Source organism: Rhinopithecus bieti, unplaced genomic scaffold (genome assembly GCF_001698545.2).
Source record: "Rhinopithecus bieti isolate Rb0 unplaced genomic scaffold, ASM169854v2 scaffold_33302, whole genome shotgun sequence".
Taxonomy (NCBI): domain Eukaryota; kingdom Metazoa; phylum Chordata; class Mammalia; order Primates; family Cercopithecidae; genus Rhinopithecus; species Rhinopithecus bieti.
The window spans coordinates 1191589-1201063 of NW_016814366.1; positions in this window are offsets into that span (position 1 = coordinate 1191589).

A 9475-nucleotide genomic window follows, 5' to 3' on the forward strand; every position below is an offset into this window, starting at 1 on the left:
TGTCCTCCAGACCCCAGAAAGGTAGATCCAACAGCTTGCACCATGCACCTGGAAAAGCTCCAGGCACTCAATGCCAGCCCATGAAAGCAGCTTCAGAGGCTGTTCCCTGCAAAGCCACAGGGGCAGAACTGTCCAAGGTCTTGGGAGCCCAGCCTTTGCATCAGCATGCCCTAGATATGAGACATGGAGTCAAAGGAGATCATTTTGGAGTTTTAAGATTTAATGGCTACCCTGCTGGATTTTGGACTTGCATGCGGCCTGTAGCCCCTTTGTTTTGGCTAATTTCTCCCATTTGGATTGGGAGCAGGCTATCCGATACCTGTATCTTGGAAGTAAATCATTTGCTTTTGACTTTACAGGCTCATAGATAGAAGGGACTTGCCTTGTCTCAGATGAGACTTTAGACTTGGACTTTTGGGTGCTGGAATGAATTAAGATTTTAGGGGACTGTCAGGAAGGCATGATTAGTTTTGAAATGTGAAAAGACATGAAATTTGGGAGGGTCCAGGGGCAGAATGATATGGTTAGGCTTTGAGTCCCCACTCCAATCTATCTTGAATTATGTTCCCCAGGTGTTGAGGGAGGAATCTGGTGGGAGGTGATTGAATCATGGGGGTGATTTCCTCCATGCTGTTCTCATGACAGTGAGTGAGTTATCAGGAGATCTGATGGTTTTGTAAGTGTTTGGCACTTCCTTCTTCTTTTGCTCTTTCTCATTTTTTCCTGCTGTCTTGTGAAGAGGTACCTGAATCTCCTTGACCTTCCACCATGATTGTAAGTTTCCCGAGGCCTCCCCAACCATGAGGAAGCGTGAGTCAATTAAACCTCATTCCTTATAAATTACCCAGTCTCAGGTATTTCTTTATAGCAGTGTGAAAATGGACTAATGCATATATTGTACCTAATATTGATAAATCAAATAAAACTTCAGCTATTTTAAAAAATTACTAAATCAGTCATATCTGCCAAAGATTTCACATTATTATGTAAACTTAAAGTCTTACCATTTTTTTGAGCTAACAGTCTTTGTAAAAGAATTTTTTTAAAATCAAGTACATTTAACATATTAAAATTCAATTTTCTTATTTTCTGTGAATTGGGGAAATATTAGAATTATGTAAGGGCGTAATTATCTCTATAAAAATAAGATGAGAGCTTCTTTAAGAGACATTATAATCTAAGTTATAAATACTTTCTAGTATTAATACTTTCCAAAAGCTGAAAAACTTTTCCAACTCTTACAATTAAAGGGCAGTATCTTTCCCAATGACAAATACTAATACATATAGACACATTGATATGTAGAGAGCTTATGGCTTCAGTCTTTCAATTCTGCCATGAGTCAAGAATAAACACAGAAATACAAACACTAACTAGTCTTGATATCAAAAATCTAGTCTTCTTTCCAGCGGGCACAACATTCTGAATTGATTTGAGTTCACAAATAGATAAACATACAGAAAAACAAACAAAAACTTACCAAATTCTCTGTTGTTTTTTACCCAACAAAAAAGATCTTCTCCATCATGTAGAGAGATCACCAAATGGTTACATTATAAAACCAAATTCCCAATCATTACAACAACCAATTGAGAATAAGTTGTTGACTATGGGCAAACCAGAAACGAGAACTAAACACAAAATTACTAGAGAGGGAGGGATAAAAATAGATAAACAGAGAGTGAGTAAGCAAAGCCAAAGTTCTACTATTACTTGGAATTTACTCTGGAAACCAAGAAAAGATGTGCCCAGGTTAAGCAACCATTGGTAAACTTCTCCAGCAACACAGTATAAGGTAGGAAAACCATCTTTTCTGTACTCATCCTAGGTTCACAGCTGAGACCCCTTAACAAAAGACAGATTTTCAAGTGAAAAATATACAATTTATTTTACACAAGTTTCACATGACACAGAAGTTTTCATTAAAAAAATGAAGACCAGAAAAAAAAAATGGTAAAATCTGCATATTTTTATGTTAGGTTTGATGACAAGTGAACTGTCATAGAGAAATATGATTGGACAAAATGTATGATCTAATAGTAATAAAATGGGGAAAACAGCAAATCTTTGTAATCTCCTGATGAGTTCTTCCTGCCTGCTGCACAGACAAAACTGATACATGGAGACCATGGCAATGCAGTAAAGAAAGAGTTTAATTGACACTAGGCTGGCCCTGCCATGTAGGAAACAGAATTATAATTTTACTCAAATCAGTAGCCCCAAAGGTTCAGAGTTTAGAGTTGCTATGGAGTTTGGTGGGCAGAGGGCTAGGGAATGGGTGCTGTTGATTGGCGGGGGATGAAATCATAGGGGTGTGGAAAACAGTCCTCAAGCACTGAGTCCACATCTGAGTGGGGCCACAGGTTCAGTTGAGTCATGAGTCCATGTTGGGTCTGTCTGGAAGATGTCTCAAAAAAAAATTCTTAGGTTTTACAACCGTGATGTTATCTATAGGAGCAACTGAGGAAGTCACAGATCTTGTGACCTCTGGCCACGTGACTCCTGGGCAGTAAAGGATTATAGAAAGATGCCTACGTCGTATCAGAGTTCAGCCCCCCACCCCATAATCCTATTCTTGTGGCCTTTCATTAGTCTTACAAAGATGGTCTTTGGTCCCTAAACAAGGAGGGGATTTGTTTTAGTGAGGGATTATTCTCATCCTTGCTTGCAAGTTATATTATAAACAGGTTGGGTGCGGTGGCTCGTGCCTGTAATCCTAGCACTTTGGGAGGCCAAGGCAGGCAGATTACCTGAGGTCAGGAGTTCAAGACCAGCTTGGCCAACAAGGTGAAACCCTGTCTTTACTAAAAATGCAAAAATTAGCTGGGCATGGTGGTGGGTGCCTGCAGTCCTAGCTACTTGGGAGGCTGAGGCAGGAGAATAGCATGAACCGGGAGGCAGAGCTTGCAGTGAGCCAAGATTGCACCACTGCACTCCAGCCTGGGTGACAGAGCAAGACTCCGTCTCAAAAAAAAAAAAAAAAATTAGCCTGGCGTGGATGCGGGCACCTGTAATCCCATCTACCCAGGAGGCTGAGGCAGGAGAATTGCCTGAACACGGGAGACAGAGGTTGCTGTGAGCCAAGACCGTGCCATTGCATTCCAGCCTGGGTGACAAGAGTGAAACTCCATTACAAAAAAAAAAAAAAAAATCTTCTCCCAAAGCTAAGTTGGCCTATGCCCAGGAATGACCAAGGGTATCCTGGAGGTCAGAAACAAGATGGAGTCAACTATGTTAGATTTCTCTTATTGTCATAATTTTGCAAAAGCAGTTTCATCTTGTTTGTACAGATTCTTCTCTGTGTCATTTTATCTTCAAAGATAAGGACATTCCTTTCCTCCACGTATTGGGAGGGCACCCAGTCTCTTTCTTCAAGGAAAGATCAGAAAATTCTTCCTAGGTTTTATGGTCTGCTTCAGGGGAGAAAGACAGGGTAAAGTGGAGTGAACTTTCTGCTTCTCAAATTTCTTCAGCTTAAAATATCTAATATGCCAAGGTGCTATATTTTGGAGTAATGTGTTCTAAACTCCATCAGAAGTTTACTTTGTCAGGAAAGCCCACTTGGGCTTCTCAGTGGAACCTTGAAAATTGCTAAACTATAATTTTTTACAAAGTAAAATCAAGACTCTCAAACAAATGTAAAATGAACCTGTGTCAAATAATTTGTTGATTAATTAATGAGGAGACTAGTAGAAGAATTTAGAGAATGTATACATGCAGTTAGGAATGCTAAAATGATTTTGCTAATAAATACAAAACTGGTTGATATCCCACAGGTCAGTAAACATTTTCAAGTTTTATCTCTATAACGTTTTATAAAACATAATAAAATTTTATCTCTAAATGCAATATGCCTTTGCATTTCTGGGAATAAGAATCATTTGCGGCTGGGCGCAGTATAATCTAGCACTTTGGGAGGCCAAGGTGGGTGGATCACGAGATCAGGAGATCGAGACCATCCTGGCTAACACGGTGAAACCTCGTCTCTACTAAATGTACAAAAAAAAAAATATCCTGGCATGGTGGCGGGTGTCTGTAGTCCCAGCTACTCAGGAGGCTGAGGCGGGAGAATGGCGTGAACCCAGGAGGTGGAGCTTGCAGTGAGCCAAGATCGTGCTACTGCACTCCAGATAGACTGAGACTCCGTCTCAAAAAAAAAAATAAAACAAAATAAAAAAAAGAATCATTTGCACTACTGTGGACAAGAAAAATCTGCATTGTTATCAGTTTTCTACAACTTAGTTTCTATTTAGAGAGCTATAAAATAGCCCAGTCATCAGAGAAAGTCATAGGTGCACACCCTGTAGAATCAGATACTCTCTGGAAGATACATACTTTCATGTATGTGTCAGGGCAATGAAAAACCAACACAGGTACCTTATAAGCATTCCACTAGAGTTAGCCATTATTTGAAAGTAAGCTCTAATATTAGTTCCTAATATTATTCTGGGACTTGAGGTTTCAATTCTTTAATTTCCTTTTGAAGTAATTTCTACAATTAAGAACAACATATTGAAAGTTAAAATTAAACAGAAGAGAGTCCTCTAAGTCAAAGCACTGCTTTCTCTTCCCATTTTGAAAAACACTGTTCTTCATAAAACTGGTTACTGGGTGAATCTACTGAGAGAAGGGACATCTGAGAGAAGGGACCCTTCCTGGGTCACGGCTTTTAAGGACAGGCAATATGGCTCAGAAGTTCATCTGAGCACCTAAAGGCAGTGCTTGGCATCTGGTAGCTGCTGCCCTTTCAGGTCTGGGAAAGTGCAGGTGGATCCAGAGCCTCCAGACAAGAACTAGAAGATATTCCCCTGTCTGTATTCACTGCGGAACCACCCTTCAAACCCACATCTGATAGTAATTGGAGATGAGTACTGAGGCACTACAATTCCAAAATAATGGGCTAAATAAAAAGTTTTCATCAAGTACTTCTGGGTATAAGCATAGTTTTATCAAAAACATAAGAAACTCTTGGCATTCAGGGTTTTGACAGTTGAGGTTTCAGCTTTTTACAAGCACAAGATGTACAAGGATATGAATTTGCCATTTTGCTAAATCACAAATTTGGTGCACTTGCATCATGAGGATGGTATGGATGGGAGAAGTACGTGAGCAGTAAATCCCCGTGGCCAGTGGGCATCCACTTTATAGCATGGCTTACCCATATCCCTCACCAGTGTCAAGGTCCTGCTGTATTTTTAACTATCTTTCCTATGCTCTACACTCTAGGGAACAGAAAAATACAAATACCATATAATTGGATAGGAGGTTGTTATTTAAAAAAAAAAAGAAAAGAAAAGAAAAGAAAGCAAAAAAGAAAGGGAAAAAAGACAAATTCCTTACCATCAGAGAATACTTATTTTCATTGGGAAGACAAGATGAAATTAATAAAATGGTCAACACCAGAGATAACATAGCCAAGAGCTAAAGTAGTTCTATAAGAAAATTCCAAATAAGTCAAGGGGCCCATGAGTGATTTTGGAGGAGTGGGGTTTTGAATCTCATCCTGAAGGAAGTACACAGTTTGGGCAGATGGAAAAGGAAGAGTGGGCATTGCAGAAATAAAAAGGGGAGTTGGAACAGGAAGATAGAACCAGGAAATGGAACTAGTTTAGAATGTGCATGGTGTAGAACAGAAAAAGGATAGATAGCCTTTGGTGTCAGAATTAAAGTAAATGGAAGGTAACATTTTTTTCATAGGTGACAAGAAGAAAATAGCATTGAATAAATTCTACATTATGCCAGGTTCTTTCACCTTGTTATTTAATATAATCTTTTTTAAAAAATCCTTTATTAAGGAAAGATCAGCATCATCCCCACTTTACAGATGAGTGCACAAAGGAGACCCAAGGAATTAGGGGTCGTGACTAGCTGGGATTTATATCCCAGTCCCCAATCCCTGTGACTCTCTTTGTTTTTTTTTTTGTTGTTGTTGTTTCTGTTTTTGTTTTTGTTTTTTGAGACGGAGTCTCATTCTGTCTCCCAGGCTGGAGTGTAATGGCGCAATCTCAGCTCACTGCAACCTCTGTCTCCTGGGTTCAAGCAATTCTCCTGCCTCAGCCTCCTGAGTAGCTGGGACTACAGGCATGTGCCACCACGCCCGGCTAATTTTTTTGTATTTTTAGTAGAGACGGGGTTTCACCATATTGGTCAGACTTGTCTCAAACTCCTGACTTCAAATGATCTGCCTGCCTCAGCTTCCCAAAGTGCTGGGACTACAGGCATGAGTCACCGCACCTGGCCGTGCTTTTTCTAAACACACCTCATGGAGACGCCTCCAGAGAAGAGGTAAGTATTTGACTATGCTCTAGGTGCTAAACTCCTGAGTGACAGGAACTCATTGCCCAGCATTTAATTGATGCTAAATACTCATTAGGTGGGTGAATCAAACAAGAAGTCAGTGGAGAATCCATTCTTGGAAGATAAATGGAATAAATGCACAATAAAGGGGAAATCATCATAATTTTAAGGGAATTATGAGGAGTTAGGACTGTTATATTGAGGACTGTTATATTGGGCTTACATTGGAAAGATCCTGAAAATCAAGCTGAAGAACTGGAATTTATTCCATTAAAAAAAATGTAGGTTACAAAATGCATTTTTTCAATGGACCTGTAAGATAAAGGTGGTATTTAAAATAATATTTTAAATTAATAAGTTCTCATCAAGGTAACTGAAAGGAACAATTACTTAAGTACCTTAGGTGAATATAGTGCACTTTCATATCTAGAGGAGGAGGAGGACAAGGGAGAAGAATCAGAAGGAACAGGACGAGGGGGAAAAGGAAGACAAAAAGAAGAATAAGAAGACAAAGAATAAAATCAGGAAAGAGAAGGTGAGCAGCAGGGGCAGTAACAATAACAGGAGAAAGAGAAAGAGGAGTGGAAGACAGCAAGAAGGAGGAAAAGAAACAGCAAGTGACAAACCACACCCTTCTCTTAGGAAAACATCATAGGTTTATTCAACAGACATAAACTTACTCTGAGAAATTGGTTACAAAAGTTTACAAATGCTTTCAAGTTCTGTAGAAATCTCATTACAGACAGGTAGTAAACAGTTTGCAGGCAGGCCTTGGCCCATGGACCACATTTTCGGTAACCCTGGGCCATAGGGCACAGCCATTCAAAATAATGTGCCTTCATTTCAAACTTATCATCATATGAACAACATTATTCAGCAAGTCTCCAAACTGAGGATGCTGTGACTAAAAGTTGTCGTCTGTAAAGTGTGTTGATATTCTATACACTAGTTTTGTGAAATATTTCAAATACCACAGAGAAGGAAAAGAAGGAAGGAGGAAAAAATAAAATTGGCTGTCAATTTCTTAACTGCACCAAAAATTATTTCAATAAGGGCTTTTTCATAAAATATCACAACCAAGTGTCAAAATTCCACTGAGGAGAGAATGAAAGAACACTAGGTTAAATTTACCATATGAGAAATTAATGAGGTACAGCAGTCCCCTTTATTCAAAAGGGATACATTTCAAGACCCCAGTAGGTTCTTGCAGTGGGGAGATAGTATCAAATCCTATATATACTATTTTTTTCCAATATATACATACCTAGGATAAAGTTTAATTTATAAATTAGACACAGTAAGTGATTAACAATAATTAATATTAAAATAGAACAATTATAGCAATTTACTGTAATAAAAGTTATTTGAATGTAGTCTCTCTCTCTCTCTGTCACTGTCTTTCAAAATATCTTATGTTCATAAAAATAACCTACTGCGGTTGATCGTGAGTAACTGAAACTGCAGAAAGTGAAACCACAAATATGAGGGAACTACTTTACAAATAAGAATGTTCTTTACAATGAAAACTGTCAAGTACTTCAATGTAATAACTGTCATGCCAAGAAACCCTGCCTAGTAGCCTAGCGTCATGAGACTTAACATTGCCTATCTAGGAAGTCAGCCAATTTCTGCCTAAGATTTAATTATTCTTCTAACAGAACCCAAACTTACAACACAACCCAAACTCCAAAACATGACCATGTGGCTAATCTGCCTATGGTGTGCCAAGAACTTCAAGGCAGTAAACCTTAGGAATTCAAGTACCAGAGAACACCAAACCACAGACTATTAATAAAATATAGTACAGACAGTCCCCAAGTTAAAATCGGGTGTGTTTCAAAACTTTCTTCATGGGCTCTTCAGAACTCAGAATACTTTTCCCATAATGATGATCTTATAAACTAACAAAAGGCTAATACATGCATATGTAAGAGAAGTGCTGTGTACTAGGAATAAAAAAGTAGAGAAAATTGCCAAAGTATAAATCTTTTAATGTTAAAAAATATATTTATGAGAACACATAGTGAGCAGATTTCAAATATTTAAACTTATTAATGAGGGAACCATTGGGATGGTAAAGGGAGTTTAAAGAAGTATATGCAAGACTGGTATATAGCATTAGTAAAAGAAAAGATGCTAAAATAAGGTTGCTAAATTAGATACTGGGTAGATTAACAGCTCACCAAAGTGGTATAAAAATTATTTTAAACTGAGAACATCTTAATCTACAATCACCAAAAAATAAAAATAAAACACTATCTACACTTATGCAGGTACTCCCAAAAATACACCTGCCACTGACACTACCCACACCCCCTCACCCAGGGAGTTTCCTCTTTTGGAAAATACTGGCCCTCAGCACCAGGAAGTATGAATTTAGCTGCCTATTAGCATCAAAAAGCCAAATAGAGCCTTTCATACCTTCCTATTGATGCCATAAACCTCCCCTCCATTTTTGCTAAATTGGAATACAAACCTTTACCTCTGGCTACCAAACAAGTTACTCATTACTGGGTGCTTCTGTAGGCACAAAAATGTTTCTTCTATTAATCTATTCTTAGTTAATCCAAAGGCCTAGACCATCTGAACCTAAGAGGGTTAGAGGAAAGTTTTCCTCCCGACAGAGCAAAACTGGCTAATGTCGTAAAGAGCTATAAAATCATAACCTCTGGATTGTCTTTTCTACTGAAGGGGTTCAAAACATGCTACCTGCAAAATATGACACTTGGCATATTGCTTATTTCAAGCTAAAGTAAATTAAGAACCAGCCAATGCCGAAAAAGCTCTTCACTTCCCCCTCACCTGCTTAAAATAATGTATAAACTTCGCCTTCTGTAAAGAAAATTTATATTTACAAAGAAAATTTCTATTAGTAAAGGTACCTATACCAGAAAGAGAACAACTCCAAGACAATTTTTATTGCCTGAGAGACTCTTATCCACATAAGAAGGTAAACTATGTTCACCCTACATTTCCTCCCCTCACCTTCCCATCATTTGCCTCCACCACTCCCCAGAAGTTCCAAAGCCCTATTTTTTCCTATAGCTTAGGCTGACATATGTCTCAGTTATCTGGCCACTTCCTTGAGTCTCATTTTTAGTGGGATTCCCATGCATATGTCCATAAATTAAAATTATTTTTCTCCTGCGAATGTGTTTTGTGTCCATTTAATTCTTAG